Source organism: Tupaia chinensis, unplaced genomic scaffold (assembly GCF_000334495.1).
Source record: "Tupaia chinensis unplaced genomic scaffold, TupChi_1.0 Scaffold000118_1, whole genome shotgun sequence".
Lineage (NCBI taxonomy): Eukaryota > Metazoa > Chordata > Mammalia > Scandentia > Tupaiidae > Tupaia > Tupaia belangeri.
The window spans coordinates 3,315,914-3,335,200 of record NW_006159584.1 but is presented as its reverse complement, the minus strand read 5'-3'; positions in this window follow the sequence as shown (position 1 = coordinate 3,335,200).

The following is a 19,287-nucleotide window of genomic DNA, read 5'->3' as shown; positions in this document are numbered from 1 at the left end:
GAGAAGATCTTCTTGGGTTGATTCTATTTGGGGTCCTTTGTATTTCCTGGGACTGGATCTTCAAATGCCTCTCTAGGTTTGGAAATTTTTCTTGCAGGATTTCATGGAATTGATTATCAATGCCCTTATGGGTCTCTTCACCTTCTGGAATGCCAATTATCTGGATGTTTGGATGTTTGATGGTATCTAGTACTTCTCGTATATTATTCTCAAATTTTTGGTCCATTTTCTCACTCTTTGTAGTGGATTTTTCTAGTCCAGCCATTTTCTCTTCTACATCTGAGATTCTATTTTCTGAATGATCTAGTCTGCTTTTAATACTTTCAAGGGAGATTTTTGACTTCCTGTATTATAGCCTTCACCTCTAATAGTTCCGCTTGAGTCTTTTGTAAAGTGTGTAATTCCTCTTTTAGATCTTTCAAGAATTTCCTCATCTCCTGGAACTCGTCAACTTCTTTCTCCTTTCTCTTTAGCAGTTCATTATCTCTCTTCTCTTCCATCTCTGTTATCTTCGACATTATGAATGCTCTAAATTCCTTATCAGACATTTCCATGATTTTCACCAAACTGCTTGTGGATGAAGAAGAGTTACTTTTTTCCCTTGAAGGAGTGGTATAGGTATTTTTTTGTTTACCCATATTTCTTGTGATATGGCGGTGATTTCTTGTCATTTGATGGACGGTGTGTTTCTTTCAAATTCTTGAAGTTCAGTCTGAATGTACAGGAGCAAGTAGACAGAGGTGATCTAGAATCTCTTTGCCGTTCTGTTGTAATCGCTGGTGTAGCAGATTCAGTAGATCATGGGGACTATTTTAACCCTAGTTCACAGGAACCATGTGGAATCTTCTGAAGGCCTGGCCTTTCCTGCCTAGTTCACAGGAGCCATGTGGAATCTTCTTCTCTTGTAGCTCATTTTAAAATGATAGCTTCTGTTGTGGACTAGATGTTATATTTCAACAAAATATATATGTTGAAGACCCAACACAGAATGTGACTGTATTTTGAGATGGGGCCTCTATGAATGTAATTAGATTAAATGAGGTCATAAGAGTGGGGCTTGATCCCATAAGACTAGCATTCTTCATGAAGGGACAAATGGGCCCTCCCTGTCTCTCAGTTTCGGTCTCTCCTCCCATCATGCATGAGCACAAAGAAGAGGTCGTGTGAGCGCATGGTGAGATGCCAGCTGCCTGCAAACTAAGATAAGAAGCCTCTGAGTGAATTCAACTTAGCTGTCACCTTGATCTTAAACTTCTAGTCTCTAGAACTATGTGAAATAAGTTTGTTGTTTAAACTCCACATTCTGTAATGTTTTGTAAAGGCAGCCTGAGCTAGGACAGTATCTGAAACAATTATGAATGAATGTTGTATTACTTTGTTAGAACTGCTTAAAAAACTGCTAAAGCAGTAGATGGCATAGTGGTTACATTGCTGGACTTCCACATGGCCAACTGCGGTTCTATAGTCCTGGGCCTGACAGCTTGAATCTCATGCCAGGCACATGTGTATGAGTGCCAAAAATCCCAGGAGGAGAATGGAGGACAAGGGACTGCTGCATGGCCATCTCCCCTGGGGAGTGATTTCTTGCTTTCTATCTCTCTGTCTCTCTGGTGAGTGTATGTACCCTATAGCAAAAATCTCTAAAATAAAAAATATTATATACTTTTGATTCAAAACAATACACATGTAGTACATAATTTCCTTGGGTCAGGAGTCCAGGCACTGAACCTCTGCTTATCATATTACAATGCAGCATTCCAGATGTCTGTGAGGACCCATTCTCATCTGGAGGCTAAACAGGGCCAGAAGTCTTCAAAAATTTTATAGAAATGCCTATCATGGAAAAAGTATGTATGGATTTCTTTTATAGCAAAATAAAGTTGTATGTTGGTTTTCCTTTTCCTCGTCTTTGTTGATGTCCACTTGTATTTCCTTGAAGCTGCCCTCAGTTACAGTGTTGGCATATAGTTCTTTATCACTTAGGATTCTCTGACAAGGCCACTTCTGTCATCAAGTCAACAAAAGCAGCCTATTTCTCACATTACTGAAATGGAGTTCTATATAAAGTAACGATCACAGGAACACATCCCGTCACCTTTGTCATAAACGTGGTCTAATTCAGGAAGTGACATCCCTACATTTTAGCCTTAGTGTACTGATTAGAAGCCAGACATGGTTCTTATATACATTCAGGGAGAAGGTACAATAGAAAGGTGAGACTATCAGGAAGAAGTCACTGCTGGAGGTGGTCGGTGGTCAGTTCAGGATTCGAAGCCACAGATATTTGTATAATAAAAAACTTCTTGCAAAAATACACTGCCGTAAGTATTTCGTCATCAATGCAATGCAGTGCTATGAAGATCTCTCAAACCAGGGGAGAGTAATGGCTCATTTCCAATAACTCTATGAACGTTTGAACTGATATGGGAACATTCCTATAAAGGAGCGCCTTTTTCTTATTCCTCTGCTGCTGTTGCTGCTTCTCCTCACTAGACTGAACTCCCTCAGCAACCACTCCAGCCCTCTGCTAAGAACCCACGCCTCCCGAAGCCTTTGCTCTTTAATCTCCTCCTAAGGGAGGATGAGTTATGAGTTCTTAGTATTGCTGCCAAGTTAAAATACATGTCATTCTCTCACGCATTGACTGGCACAGATATTCACTTGCTTATGTGACCATTGCTCCCACTTCTCTCCTCTACTTGCAAGCTCTTTTGACAGCAATGTTTCTGCCTCATTTGCCTTTTTTTTTTTTACAGGTATTTTTCTCTTTTTTTGTCTTTTTTATTATTATTCATGCATTAAATCGCTATATATCATTTAGATTGTGAAGAGTCTTTACCCAGCATGATATACATACACCTCAGTCTAGCCCAGTCGAGACCACCGTACACATCCTTGTCAACAGACAACAGACCTTATCTGTGTTCCACAAGTGTCTTATCTCTCCATTTCCCCCCCAAATTTCCTACGTTGTTCCCCTCTCACACTCTCTTTCCTTTTTGTACCCTGTACCTTTAATTAGCACAGTTACCCTCCACTGCTGACTTTCAAATACAAAACAATATTTTAGATTAGTCTAAGTTCTGTGCTCCCACTAAAGAAGGTTCCTCTTTCCAAGTGGTTTTTGCTACACACACACACACACACATACACACACACAGACACAGACACAGCCACACACAAAATAAGAAGGAACTTCAAAAAGTTCATAGACAAAGGAATTAAAGTAGGAATATATTTTGGTGCAAAATTTTTGAAATCATGCATTTTTTTAAATGAGATTTGTTTTCTGTGAACTTTCTAAAAACCCTGTGCATGTCTGTTCAATAGACATCTCTAGGTATCTTGGCAATTTTAATATTGCATAACATCGGTACTGGGAAGTTCTCCAGAATATTGATGTTCCTTCATCTTAACAAGAAACCATGGGCAATGTGCAGGCTAGGCACGGAGAAGATAGAGAATAAAACTGACTGTAGGGCTAGCTTCATAGCAGGTGGCTTAGGCCAGATTTCACAAGGACAACTTTGGAACAGAAAGATTGAGAAACACACTGGGCACATGTGCATGTGTGCCCAAAAACAGGAGAAAAAGATGGAGGAAAAGGGATTGTGGCTTGACCACTCCCTACGGGGGATGCTTTCTCCTATCTCTTTCTCTCTCTGTTTTTCTGGTGATTGCATGTACCCTCTGGCAAAACATTTTTTTTTCTTTGAGGTTTTTGCCACAGGGCGCGAGCTCTCCCCAGACAGAGAGAGAGAGAGAGAGACAGAAAGCGAGAAATCAACCCCCAGGGGGTATGGCCACGCTGCAATCCCTTCTCCTCCGTTCTCCTCTCGGGATCTTGGGCACGCACGCACACGTGCCCAGCGTGAGTTTTAAGCCACCAGGTCCGGGACACGAACCACAGTCGACTACATGGGAGTCCAGCAACATAGCCATTACGCTAACTGCTGGTCCCTGGCAAAACTTTTTTAAAAACCACAATAATGAACTGACTATAACACAAAATTCCTAATTAATTGCTTTCTAAGTAGGTAGACATTACAAAATATTTTGAATTTCATCATGAGAAATGCAGAAATATAGTAGTATCAATATTTTATCTCCCCAGGCTTCCTAACCAATGCTTACATAAGTTGTGGTACCAGAAGTCTGAAAATGACAACATTTTTACTATTCACATATCAGCAATAAAAACGTACTTAATGTAATACACTAGTACTTTTGATTCAAGTGCCATAAAAATTGTCATGTATAAGAGATAATAAAGGAAAGTGGAACAAGTCTTTATGTGTCTGAAATTACTCATGAAAAGTGGCATAAACCATTTAAAAATAATTTAAATAATGCTACTCTTTTATGTTCCAAAAAAAAAAAAATAAACTAGTTTAAAAGGTTTGCACTGAGAAATATTGGTCCTGCCACTGTTCCCATTCACATCATTCCCCCCTCTTTCTACATATACTTAAATATTTGTGGTTTTTCGCTTTTTAACTTACAAGGTTTTATCTGTTCATGTAAGAGCAAAAATATACAATAAACATTCTGTTACATGATTTTATCTGCCTATAGTCTTATACAAATGTTCTGATCATGTTTAAGATCAGCTATAACATTATAGTTTATAGCTTAAGTGTATTTTAATCTCCGCCAGTTGTATTGTCCTCAGGAGGTCAAGTAAAGTCTCAGTAACCCTTAGCTAGATATGCAAACATTTAACATTAGAGTCAAGTTGTTTTTGTAAAATCAAGAGAATTTAAGGATAATACATGGAAATAATGTCATATCCACGGTATGCTTTGTAATTTTTGACGGCTCCAATCAATGATGTATGGATCCTTTCATATATATTTCCCATTTTTTCCTCAATCTTTCATTTTCAGCTGTTAAAAAAAGTCCTTAAAAACATCTCTCACATTTACATCTGCTTTCATGTTCTTGAGGGGACAGAGTGATACACTTTAGTAGTGTAAACATTAAATTACATTTCACATTCTCTCTTTAGGTAATGTGGATTGAGATGGATAAAACAGCAACTTTTTATAACTCACAGCTTGGTCTTAGATTATGAATCTTGGTTAAAATAGCATGAGCAAAGCCTTTAAGAATGTAATATGAAAGTAAGGCTACTGTATGGAAAGAAGTGTGATGACAGTATGTGATCCAGAAGCTCTCAAAAAAGAGATGCAGTTTGTTACCATTGATATTAATAAATATAAGTCTTGCTAATGGTCCATCAAATAATGTAAAATATGGATTCAATAGACTTATTTATTTAAACTTTGAAAACTGAAAGAAGTTTGAATTTGAATAGAACTGAACACTTGTATATTAGCACTTGAGTAAACATTATGTGTATAATTATTTTCAGTTTCTGTCACTTCTGTCTCCCATAAGTGCTACATTACATGACACATGTATTGCTTACTTTACTAACTCTAGTGTCAAGCACACTGGCTTCTACATAGTAGGAGTTTAATAACTTAAACATTTGTTAAATTAGTAAATAAGATACACTGATTGCTAGTGTTCCTGATTGTAATAGATTGCAATTTTATTCAGCACAGCACAGGTGCAGGAATTCACAGAGCTGTAGTGGAATATTGGGATTTGGAAGGGATAAAAAAAAGTCTTGTTATTCTGTAAATGGGAATTCTTCTCTAATGCTTCTCACATGCCAGAAGATGACATCATATTGAGAAGTGAAGCTCTTTTTGGGGAAAAAAAGTGAAATAATTTGCTTAAGCTCTGACTTACTGATACTTGTCATACACACAAAAACTTTCTAAGAAATATGGTGTGTACACACACATGTGTGTACAGCTAGGTGGAAAATTCATATTATTTAAAAAAAAAACTATGCAAGGATTTCAAAATTTTTTTGTACCAAATAAACTCATACTTCAATTTCATTTTCCATATATTTTTAAAGTGCCTCACATATACATAAATACACACACACACACACATAAATATGTGTGTTCATGAAGTTACTGTAAAATGTATATTTGTCAATATCAACAGTTGATATAGACTTTTTTGGAGAGGCTTTTGCTATAGGGTATGTGTGCTTGCCAGAAAGACAGAGAAAGATAGAGAGACAGAAAGTGAGAAATCACCCCCCAGGGGGATCTGGCCATGCCTCAATACCTTCTCCTACATTCTCCTCTTGGGATCTTGGGCATACATGTTGGCGTGAGTTTAAAGCCACTGGGTCTGGGACTCGAACCACGGTCGACTACGTGGGAGTCCAGAGACATAGTCATTACGCCAACTGCTGGTCCCAACATAGACTTTATTTTATCCAAACAGAATGGTGTAAGTTAAACTTTATTCATTTCTTTGAAAAATATTAGGTTGTTAGAAAAGTCATGATGCATTTTTGCATAGGAAAAATATGTCATGTTTTTTTTTTTGACAACTCAGTATTTTGCAACTTCATTGACAGCTAAATTTTTAAATTTATCTTTGTAAATCCATGTTATAGAAATTTATTCCTAGGGTACTATGAAACTTGATAATTTTAAGTTTAGCACACAGATGTAAGAGAAATATCTTACAGTGGAGTTTACAGCAATAAATTTTCCATTAATTTTGCTCCATTAACATTCTGCTCCAGAATAGAAATCATATAGAACTGTACATCTATTACAAGTTTACATTTTTTTTTTCACAAATCATATATGGAAAATCTGGATGTGGTGGCTCACAATGGCTGAGGCAGGAGGACTGCAAATTCAATGCCAGCCTGGGTAATATAGTGAAACCTTAACTCTAAAAAACAACAAAAAGCAGCCATATAGGGAATTATGTCTTGGCAATTTGAAATCATATATCTAGCTATAAAATTTATCATACCACCACATTGCTAATTTCCTTAAACTGTATTACAGACAACTATTACGATGAGCACTGCCCTAGCATTTTATTTCCTTTTTTGATGAGGGCCAGAGGGTAAGCAGTTGGGGACCCAAACTTTCTCCAGATAGAAGAGAACATTTTACATTAGACAATAATAGCCCTCTTACACCATACACTCCCCAAACGGTAAAATAATAATGTAACCTACTATGTATTAAAGATTTATACAACCAATACTATTTAAATATTGTTAGAAAAACAGTGATTAACCAATGCAGTGATTATGGTGGGTAGTCTGAAAGAAAGGGATGGATAGCTTCTTCAACTTTTAAGGCTTTGTTTTCTAAGACAACAAATATGTCACTGTCGATTCCTTTTCTTTTTCCTAACCAGGGTAGATCACATACTTTAAAAGGAGGGGTGGCTGAGTGTAATTTCCTATGTTGTAATCAGGGTCATGAGGATAGAACATCATTTTAATACGGCAGAACAGAAGTCATGTGTGTGACATGTTTTTTTGATGAAAACTGATACTGAAATTAATTGGTTCTCTGTCAAATGCTTGCATCTTTGAGTCCTAAATATTTATCATGCAGACCATAAAACATAAAGTTTTTAAAGCCCCCAAGAGATTAGAAAACTGAGATATTGAAAAGTATATTTTCTTTGTGTAAATCTGTTTTGAATAATCTAAGAAAAACAATCCACATGATCACAAAAGAGTTTAATTGTTCAACTAAATGAATAACCACAGAGTTCACATTTATTTTTGTAGCCTTAATGTTCTTTTTATATGTAAAGTTCAGATTTTAAATTTCTTTCAACACAATATTTCACTTTGACAAGTGTGTTCAAAAACTTAGTTTCATGTGTCAACAATTTTCTAGCTGTTCACTCTAATAACTTGGACATTAGCAATGCTAGGAAAATAATTTTTATATGTCAATTCTAAATATCACCCTTTTATCTCTCTTTGTTTGCATCTTTGCATTTATTAATCTATATGCAGCATCAATTCAAATGTAATGTTAATAAATATTAGCATAGTTACAAACATATAGATAAATCAATAGTGTGAATTTATTTTATAATGGTCATTTTATATAGTCTTGCCTTTAGAGAAGGGTAGATGGAGGAGTTTGCTTTTTTTTTAAGAATTATTTTCTTTAGCTTTATTTATTTATTTATTTATTTATTTATTTAATTTGAGCAGAGAAGGAAAGGATGAGAGAGAGGGAGAGAGAAGTGAGAAAGCAAATAATTATAAATAAAATTAAATAAACAATATTTTAAATAAAAATAAGGGCATCTCCAGGTGCTTGGGCCAGTGGAGACCAGCAGTTCCTTCTGAAAGGAGAACCAGAGGTTGGCCAGGAACGGCCATGAGTCTTATCCTGCTTTTTCCCTTTGGGATCCTCTACAACACTCTCTTGTTGTGTATAGAGCTGATCAGTTTCCTCAGGGAATCCTGGGAATTCTATTTATGGTGGTCTTTCTCTCAGTTACAAGAGGGCAGCCTGATGAAGAAATCACTTCCATTTGTTGGTAGTTTTTTTTTTTTTTTAAATAGATATTTGGAAGATGGGCATACAGAACGTTGCTGATGCTGATTTAAGGTGAGTTTCACACTCATTGGATACAAGATAAAAAATGTTTGTGGACATTGACTGAAAATAAAAATAAACTAAAATGAAATGAAATATTTTACATATTTTGTTATATGGTTCTGATGTGAAATCTGTTATTAATCTTCGTACAATGTGCATAAAATATCTCTTTAATTTTTTTGGCTGCTTTTACATTTATTTTCTCATCGTTGATTTTAAGCAATTTGATATGATGTGCCTTAGGGAAACAATAATTACTGGGAATCATATGAGAGAATAAGGATTTAACCTCAAGGGAAATGAGATTGAATGCGGAAACAAATTGCACAGCAACAAGTTGGGATAGTCTTGGGAACAGGAAGTCAGGAACGCTAAATTAAGATCAGCATGGAAAACTATGTGGATAATTAATCTCAGACAGACCCATCAGGAAAGAATGTCCCCGCTAGGAACCCTAAAATTTTTTTGTCCCAGATAACAGTAATGGCCTGTAAAAGTTAAATCTTTAAGGGCCTACAGTTCCTCACATAGCAGATAGAGAACATTCACTCACTACCCACTTCCTGCTTAAAATTAAGTTGTCTGTAAAATAATGCATCTAGGGGATCAGCAGTTGGCGTCATGGTTAAGGGTGCTGGACTGCCACATGGCCAACTGTGGTTTGAGTCCTGGACCTGGCGGCTTGCTTTCTTACTTTCTCTCCTCCCCTCCTTCTGGGTCAAATTTAAATAAATAAAGTTAAATAAAATAATTTCTTAAAAAATAAATAAAAAATAAACTACCTGGGCTCTCAACCCTTGAGGTTCGAGTCCCCTCTTCCCCTGCTTTTGTGTCTGTGCGTTTCTTGGTCCTTTGTGCCAATCCTTCATTTGCCCTGTGCACCAGACTGGATCCAGTAGTGATAATACACAGGCAGGTAGAAAATTAATGAGACAGAGCTGGCTCCTGTAGTCAGTGGTTCAGAAAGTAAGATAATACAGGATCAACCCTGCTCCAAATCTTGGGCCCAGATGCTTGAAAAACATGTGCATGTCCAGAATCCTGACAGGGTGGAGAAAAGAAGAGATTGTGAGGTGACCACACCCCACTGGGGGGTAATTTCTCACTTTTTCTCATTTTCTCTTTTTTTTTTTTTTCCCTCAGGTGAAAGCACATGCTTTCTGGCAATTAAAGAAAAGAGAGGAAAAAAAAGTTAATGATGCAATACAAATTACTTAATGCCATTCCAGAAGCTTTGGACAAACTCAAGGAGAAAGTGATATTTGGTAGAGTCTTAAAAATATGGATCAAAGGGACAAGTGAGAGCACATTCCAAGTGTATTGTAGTCACAGATTATGTGGTGGGAGGAGGGGCTCAGTAAAGACTGTGGAAGTAGGGTAGCTTTGATATGGGAATGGGAACAGTCTTTTGCATCCACAGTATTAACTGGAAAGGCTTACAAAGGAGCTAAGCCTTAAAATAAGTATATAGATATCTTACCTCTGACTCTTCATATCAAGAACATAGTACCATAGAAATGCAAGCAATTTAATAAATATATACTTAAAAAAGAATCCAAATATTATAATAGTGTACATTTAGATAAACAAATTGTACAAATCAAACAGAGATTCAACTGTCTAAAGTACATCTTCAAAGGAATTCAAGGATCTCTGGCTTCTTCTCTAGTTTGGCCAATACAGGGGTCATTACTGGTAGGACATGGGTGACAGGAGAGTAAGTATGCTTATTTACTTACTAGTTATATTTTTGAGAGAGGGCTGGTTATATTTCTTCAATGGTTTTCTGCTCTGTATATGATTGCAAACTCTATAGAACTCTCTTTTCCCCTCTTTTGGATTTTAATTACCATTCCTACTTTTGTTCTTTGGGGGAAAAAAGGCTGTTGCACACATGCAAGTAGTTTCAGGATCTGCAGCAGCTACTGTGATTTCCCTCTGTACAATTTTGAAAGATCCTTGCATAAATTATATCTTTTATCATATGAGTGAGCTATCCACAAAAATATAAATTCCATAAGGACAGGGAATGTTCATGTCTTTTGTTAAATAAAACTTGCACCTCACGGAGTTAAATAAGCACAGAAGATTTTCCTTAAGACTATTGTAATAGGTGAAGAGATTGAAGTCAAAAGCATTAGAGGACTTTAGAGGACAGTTGGCCAACATGATCAGACCTTCGTGCTCTTCTCTCTCTCTCATACACACATGTTCACACACATGCTCTTTCATGAAATAAATTAAAAAAAAAAAACTTAAAAAAAAAACTTAAAAAAAACCCCAAACTTATGTCCAGATGCTTTTATGTTGAAGAAACTTAACTTAAATATTAAGACACAATCCAGTGACTGGAACTTTGCAAAATTACACCATTGGGAGATTCTGAATAAAACAGACAAAAATTCATGCACTAGCTTCTTTTAATGATAACAAGGAGACAAATCATTTAAAAGTCATTGACTTTTTACAGCTACTTTTAATTTTATGCAGATGCTTGCATTTTATGGATAGGTGACTTGGCCATGTGACTATGTGTGACTGATAGCTAATCCTTTTTTTCCCTCAAAGTATCATGCCCCTAAAACTAACTGGTTACCAGCTATTCATTCATCACTTATATTAGATTGGTCAAAAAAATTTTGTTCATAAACACTGCTTTTCATCACTAGAAAGAAGTGTTGTTTGAAACAATGTGATGAGACCCTAGAAAATTTAACAAGGTCTGCCTAAAACATACTTTGAGTCTTCAGTATTTTGTAAATCCTTTTGTATGTGTTACCAAAATAGCTAGTTACCAGACAAACAAAGGATTTTTTTTTTTTCCTGAACCCTAAGTGATTGCTTAAGTAGGAGTCAACTCAGAGGGTGGTGACCTATTTCCTAATTATTCCTGGAGAGGATGACAATTATAAATTGAGTTCCTTAATTTCAATTAATATATAAACTAAGATGAATAATACCATATGCCTGTTTCTTCCCTAAGGGAACACAAGATTCTAACAGGTAACTTAGCTTCCTTAGAAAAAGATGGTATATATTAGAGTAATATTCCAAATATAAATAGAAGTGAGAGAAATAAATTCTGTGTCGAATTTCTAGCAGCTCATTTTCCTATGAAATGCTGCAATACAATTTCAAACTATTAAAAACCTTGTAGGTTGAATGCTCTTTACTCAGGTCTATTTACTTCTTCTCCACAACAATTTTAAATGAGGTACTTGTAAGTCTGAATGAGATCTTATTTTTTAAATTTTTAATGTACTTTTTCTAAAATAGCAGTTACAATTTTGCTATCATTTTATTATTGAATTTTAAACATATCTTTAATATATTAAAAAATCCTCTTAATTATTTAATGATCATTTCTTTTTTCTTTTCACTTATAGACATAAATTAATAATAAACTACAGTTTCACAGAAGATTATAAACATTTTGCACACTAGTCAGTCCTCTCTTTCAGGCAAAGTGTTTTTTTGATGACATAAATTAATGGATACACACCATTGTGAACTACCTCAGTCAATTAAAAAAAAGGGGGGGTAATTTGTTTTCTCTTATAAACAAAAATTTATCAGTTATAATCTTTTTACTTTATTCTTTCTTACACGCCCACCATCCACCACCGACTCTTGACCAACCACTTTCCTCCTCACTATCACTAGCATTTACACTGATCCTCTCCACCATCATTTCTTCAGATCTTTCAACCTCTGCCATAATGTGCAGACACTCATACAAACTGAATGGGAATATATAATGTGTCTCTTTAGAGGTCTGATTCACTTTGTTCAACATTAAATCTTCCATATTCATCCATTTTGAGTTGAATGATAGGATCTCATTGTTTCTTATAGTGTAATGTTGTTTCTACATGTATAATATAACATTGTGTGTGTGTGTGTGTGTGTGTGTGTGTGTGTGTGTGTGTGTGTGTGTGTGTGTGTGTGTGTGTGTGTGTGTGTGTGTGTGTGTGTGTGTGTGTGTGTCTCACAACAGTATATACAGTAGTTTTAGGTGTTTTAAGAAATGAGGTAAGGGGTTAATGGTGTGGTAGTTTGGTGCTGGACTCCTATACGTCTGACCGTGATTGAAATCATAGACCTGGTGTCTTGAAAATCAAACCAGGTGTGTGTGCACCAATGCCCAAAATCTCAGGAAGAGAATGGAGGAGAAGAAATTGCAACACAGAAATCCTCCCTAGGAGTGTGATTTCTCACTTTCCCTCTCACTGTCTCTCTTTCTCTCCCTCTGTCTGGTAAGCACATGATCTGATCTTTAAAGAGACCATATCTCAATAGGATTGGAAGAAATAGATGTATTATTAAGTTCAATTATTTATTTGTTTCTTCTATGATAGAGAGAGAATGAGAGAGTGTGGCACCCTTAATAGTGTCTTCATCCTGTGAACCACCTACAGTCTCAGTCACTCAGGGTCACAATCATGCATGTACTTGAGCATGTGCAGGGAGGGCTCAGATGCAAATCTGAGGCCCTCTCGTGTGGGCTCAGCATCACAGAACATTGTATTACCTCTATTTGCCAATGGAAAATATATTTAACTAAGGAATTAATGTGATACAGTCTGCAAGGTAAATGATGTGTAATCAGTATATACATACACACACAACATATAAGGTCAGTGGAAGCTGTGGTGATGTGCTACATAGAAGCTCTAATGAAGACAGAATATGTTTGCAAGATTAGGATCATAAACAAAAGGAGGGCATGTGTTTTCATTGGATGAAAGTGACCAGTTTTGGAAAGTAGAAGTAGTAGTAGCAGGTTTGTTTTGAGGGGTGACTAAAAATTGGGCTTGAGGGGGCATTACACTTGTGATACCTCTGGGCATCTTTGTAGGAAGATGTTCAGCAAAGAACTGAAGCTCTGGATTGAGTTCTTGAAAAATAGATCAGAGTTGCAGATAAATATTTAGTAGCCATAATAATATGGGGAATGAATGTCATGAACAAAATTGCAAAGAAAAGGAATATAGAATGAGATATGAAAAATATTGAAATGAAAATATGAGAGAACATGAAATTACTCAGTAGGCAAAGAAAAATTGTTACCAAAGGAATATAGAAAAAACATTGTAAAGTAAGTAGAAGGTTAGCAAGAAGGCTCTTCTGTAAGAGAAACTAAGACAGAAAAATGGTACAGGTAGAAGGTCTTAATAATTGATAAACACATTTTAATACAGAAATAAGCACATTTGTTAAGACATGAAAATAAATCATCAAAATGTACTTTTTTACATCAGTAATTACCTTAGCAGGGACCTATTTATTATCCAGTAGATCAAAATTCAGATTACCATAAATTTGTAGGTAAAATAATATTAGGAAAAAACCTAAAACTCTATTTCCAAGAAATTTTTTATCTAAAGAAAGAAAAAATCAAGTAACACATGATAGAAAAAAGAACATTTTAGGATGGGATAACTTAATTAATTTATTCATTTTAATGAGAAAGTAAGAGGGAGAGAGAAGGAGGAAAGATGGAGCATGACAGAGAGGTATTTTGGACAGCTTCCCATGTCAAGATCCTCCTGCTCCAACCTCCAGTCAGAGAGGACCACAGGAGCATGCCACCACACCCTGCCTGTTCAGGCTGGGCCAGGAGCAAAGCCTGTTCTTCCCTGTGGCCCTGCCATTGGACAGTGGCTCTCTCCCACTTGTACTGTTGCTTCTGGGCCTTGATATTTGTTTGTCAGCGTACAGTAAGAAACTGATTAATCTATAAAGATTAAGATTTAAGTAGTATGTATTTGAAAAAATTATATATTGAGGATATGTAACTTATATATAAAAATTACATATTGAGGATATATAAAAATTATATATTGAGGAAAGCATATAGTCTATTTCAGTTGCAGAGTAAGAAGGTTCAAATTAAATTACTTCAAGTCTAAAAAGAAAATAGTGATTTCTAGTAATGGCAGTAGTGGGAATTTATTCACTTAGGAGGAGGCAAGGCTTAACCTTCTAGGGAAGCGAAAATGGCCGCTAATAGAATGGCTACAAGAATTGGATATAAATGACAAAGCGGAAGTGGGCCTGGACAGAAGCAAAAGTTCTTTAGCTTAGGTCGGATGTTCAGCCTGTGTATCCAAAAACAGCTCTACCAGCTCTGAAAGCATTCCAATATACCCATACTAACTAGAAACTTGCCATAGCACCATCCACTAATTGCCCCCTTTGCTACACAAAGTATTCCATTGCCCCTAAAAATCCCATTATCCATCATCAAGATTATAAGTGATAATTTTTGCACAAAGTTAGAATACTTTAAGGCCCAGGTTCAGCTGTAAGGTTTGTGTCATTTTTATAGACAATGCTGTATCATTCTTCTAACTAGTGAATATCATCGAGTTTCATTTGGATGATAAAAGTAAAAGTCAAGTGAGAGCCCGGCACACAGAGTTCAGAATCCAGTGACGGTCTGGACTCAACAATCCTTTTGAAATTGAAAAAAGAATCTGAGTCCCATAAAATTAGTAATCTGCATAGCACCAGGCCAAATAAGGACTACACTAGGTCTATTAAAACTTCTGAGATATATTAAAGTGATTTTCATCTACTAAACATCAAATAACTAATATAATTGTGTCTGACCATTTTTCCTCTTTCCCATAGTAGAGAACATAGAGCCTTTGTACAAATTAAAAGTTGCTCCTCATGGGTAGGTGATTTATAAGAGCCATCTACTCCCACCCCAGGAATAATTAGGAAATAGACCTCCATGCTTCTAGTTGATCCTCCACAATATATCACTGGCTTGCTGAGCAGATGGAAATGGAATGGATTTCAAGACACTTTTGTCTCATTAGCCAGTGTTACATGAAGGCACAACCTGAACATTTGGGCTGGGTAGCCATATTATACTCGCACATGTGCTCACATACCTTTGACGGTTTGATGGTTCTTTGGCTGAGTAGATTAAATTAGATAACTATATTGGGTCTCTGAGTCTAGCTTTTCTGAAAAAGTTACATCCAAGTTGCAATGAAATAGGTAGAGTGGATTTTACATTTCCTGCCTATTTTTGAGCCTGCACACTGACTCTTCATGCCTTCATTTGTTCTTCTCTGTTCATAGTCACTTAAGTACATAGGGTGGAAACTGCAGCCTTTTTACTCTGGGGAAAAGGGTTTCAAAGCTTTCCTTACAGTAAAAAAAAATTTCACTGTATTGCTTTTTCCTACAAGATAGTTCCAAGACTATTGTCCTTAAGTTTCATATAAATAGCCTCTACATATTCCAAGGCCCATAATCACACTTACTCTTGTGGACAGTTGTTAAGTATGTCTGCCCTTTACTTTAAGCTTTTTCCTCAGAAAGTAAGCTAACCTTTTCACATGCATATAAGAAAAATACATTATTTATGAGTTTGAATTGCTTGTGCACCTAGCTATGACATACTTGCATTGCAATTTTGATATGTTAACATTAAAAATATTCTAAAATCTTTGATTTTATTCCTCAAATATGCTCACAGACTAGATTTGGAAATGTGTGCTTAGATCTCTAAGACCCTGCAACAGAGGAATATTTCACTTGAGGGGGAGACTCCTTGGTGGTACTCTGTTTTGGGTACAATAGGGCTTTGACAATATACAACCTAGTCTCATCTGTCAGCTGAGCTCGAGGGAGAGGAGAGAAGTCAGTTTAATTATTTATTATTTTAATGTATCATCACAGTGTCACCAGCTTGTCTTCAGGAACATGACCCAAGATATGAGATGCTGTTCTCTTATTTTTCTAAATACTATCCTTGAATCTGAGGTGAATAAGCCTAGACTCCTTACAAAGTCTGTCAAGCAGAAAGTGTTATCATTTCACTTTGGATGCAAACTTTGTCAAAGACATCAATTAGCAAATAGAAGTTGTAGTTTAAATTTATTTTACAAAATTGCTCTTGGAAATTTTTAATCACTAACTATAAATAGTTGTATATCTTTTATGGTATATTTGAGTTTAAGTCACAATTCTGATTTGGGAAAAATTTATCTTGCATGCTGTACTTATCTGTTTGATAAAGAATGCACTATTTGTTTTTTGGATATACACATAAATCAGTTAATTAATGGATATACCTGTGAACAAGTTAATTATGAAGGAAGAGATAAATGTTTAATGAATGAGTATTTCCTTGATTTACCTATATAAAAAAGAAGTTAACATTTTTGGCTAAGTAAAACACTAATTCAACCTATATTCATTGTGTCCCTATCCTATGTCTGGTGCTATGCCAAAATCTTGGGGCATAATAACGAATAATCCTTTAAACCGAGAAAGGAAACAGACATGGCTAATGCCTGGTGTAGTGTAAGACAAGCAGCCCTTGACACCCAGGGACTGCTCTGGCACCACCACCCAGAACTTGGCATTATTATGAACTAGCCAGGTCCTGCCATTCTTCTGTTGAACATAATTTTATAGAACATGGATATCAGACAAAGTTATTCTGTATCCATGTTTGATCAAGATAAAAACAAAATCATCCTATGATTATGTCTGAACATAGACAAACATGATCATTGCCTAAGTCACAAAATACCAAACTTTCTGCTCTCCTGGCTGAAGCGAGTGACTGTTACTTCTTTACCATTTGCAACTTTAACTTTACTCTAGTTACATCTCCCTGTATTAATATTTATTTAGACACTCAATATAATCATACAAGCACTCCACTTTCTGACAATTTTGACAGCGAAAGCCCACTTTTTAAAACCTCCACCAAATCACCTAATAGAAGCTGGAGGCCTTTTCTAACACCCTCTTAGAAAGACACTCCACAGTTTCTCTGAGTGTGTGTTCCACAGCTCATGCACCTGCAAGTACATTCCTAGTGAACTTCAGCCAGATGGTATTGACAAAGGAATATGATCAGGGATGAAATACAGAAAAAGATGCTCTATGAGCAAAAGGTACTAGAAGTAAACTTGTCTCTCTCTCTTTCTCTGTCTCTCTCTCTCTCTCTCTCTGTGTGTGTGTGTGAGAGAGAGAGAGAGAGAAAGAGAGAGAGGAGAGAGGTGGAGGAGAGAAGAGTAATTGAGGCAATAATTGGGCAAAGAAATATGAAGAGTTGATTCCAGAAGGATGTGAGATTTGCAGATAATGAATATGTGAAAAGACATGAGCAGGTTATAGGAAGGGAAAAAAGGAGATTATTTAAAATAGAAAAAATAGTAATAAATAACAATAATTAACACTTATTAAGAGATTTACAAATCCAAGCTCAATTCTTATTAGGTCATCAGGAAGGTTATAACATAATTTTCTATGTTTTACAATGTAAAAATGCATCATGACTTTCCTGATGAAACGATGCATGTTTTACTTCAATTACCTAGTTTATACTGTGGGTTAGGCACTGTTGTAACTTACATTTTTGCATGAGAAACCTGAGGCAGACAGAAGTTGAGAAAATTTCCTCAAGTCACATAGCCAATAATGTCAAGATTTAGGCTCAAATAACTCTAATTCAGAACACATGCTTTTTAGCCATGATCCTTTACAAAAGCAAAGAAGCATATTATCAACTATTTGCTATATAGTAAAAAAAAATATTATTACTAGATGTGAAAAATATTTTAAACTGATAATAATGAAGGGATAGTGCAAAAATTAATATTGATAATCACACCTATTCCATAGTAAAGCTTCTGAAGGAGTTTGCATTAGAGAACTTGACATCTCAGGGACACTTCCAAAAAATTCACAGTAATAGTCCACAGAGGCAAGGCTTTGGGCATTAGTTACAATGAGGTCACATGCAGGCTTACACCAACTCTGGTTAAGTGAGACATCCTGAAATCTTCTTCCGATGTCCTAAAACCAGGAAAAGCCTAGTTTTAGAAATATGAGAAGGGCCATGAATGAATGAATGACGGAAAGGAAAATAATAGACTAAGAGAAACTGCGCTTAAGGGTGTAGAATCACGAAATAGCGTGACTTGGAGATCTTCCAGCAAGGTTGTGATTCTAGCAGAGTTCTTTAAATAACACTGCATGTTACAGGCATACTGGCAAAAGAAAAAGAAAATACCTCCACGGCCTTCCAAGGCCCTCTTGGTTTAGTGAGGGTTGACATAAATGATCCATTTTCATTCTGAAAACCTTTCAAAAGAATGACAGAATTTCTCAAACTGAGGACCAAAGGCATGTTTTGAAATCTTCTTAGGATTCTTGATTCTATCTAATATTGCTAAGTTCTGAGTGCGCTTTCATTGTAATTAAGAAGCACAGGGCCAGCCTATAATGCAGTGGTTAAGGCAGCCAGATCCCACATAACTGATCACATGATTTGAATCCAGGACCCAGTAGCTTGAAAAACATGCCAGGTGCATGTGTGTAAGACCCAAAATTTCAAGAGAAAAAAGAAATGGAGAAGAAAGGATTATGGCATGGTATCACCCATGGGGTGTAATTTCTCACTTTCCCTGTCTCTCTCTGGTGAATGCCCTTTTTTGGGGATCTAAAAACATTCTATGTTATATGACCATGTGCCAGTGAATTTGCTAATATGTCATAGGCATTACGTCTATATGAACAATCATATTGTAAGGTGAAAGCCAAAAGACCTAGTGGTTTTGGTAGGCAAAGATTTCCAATAGTCCAAATTGTACAGATAATCAGGGAAACTGGGTTGTCATAGAGCACACTCTAGTGTAGGCAGCAGAACACAAAATAAGAGTCAGTATTGCAGTCACATTTTGAATAGATAGCTTCTTATATTTGAATCGCCTATTTGCATGTACTAATCTGCAATGTTCTCTTATGAGGTAGTAATATATATGCCAGGAATACTTTT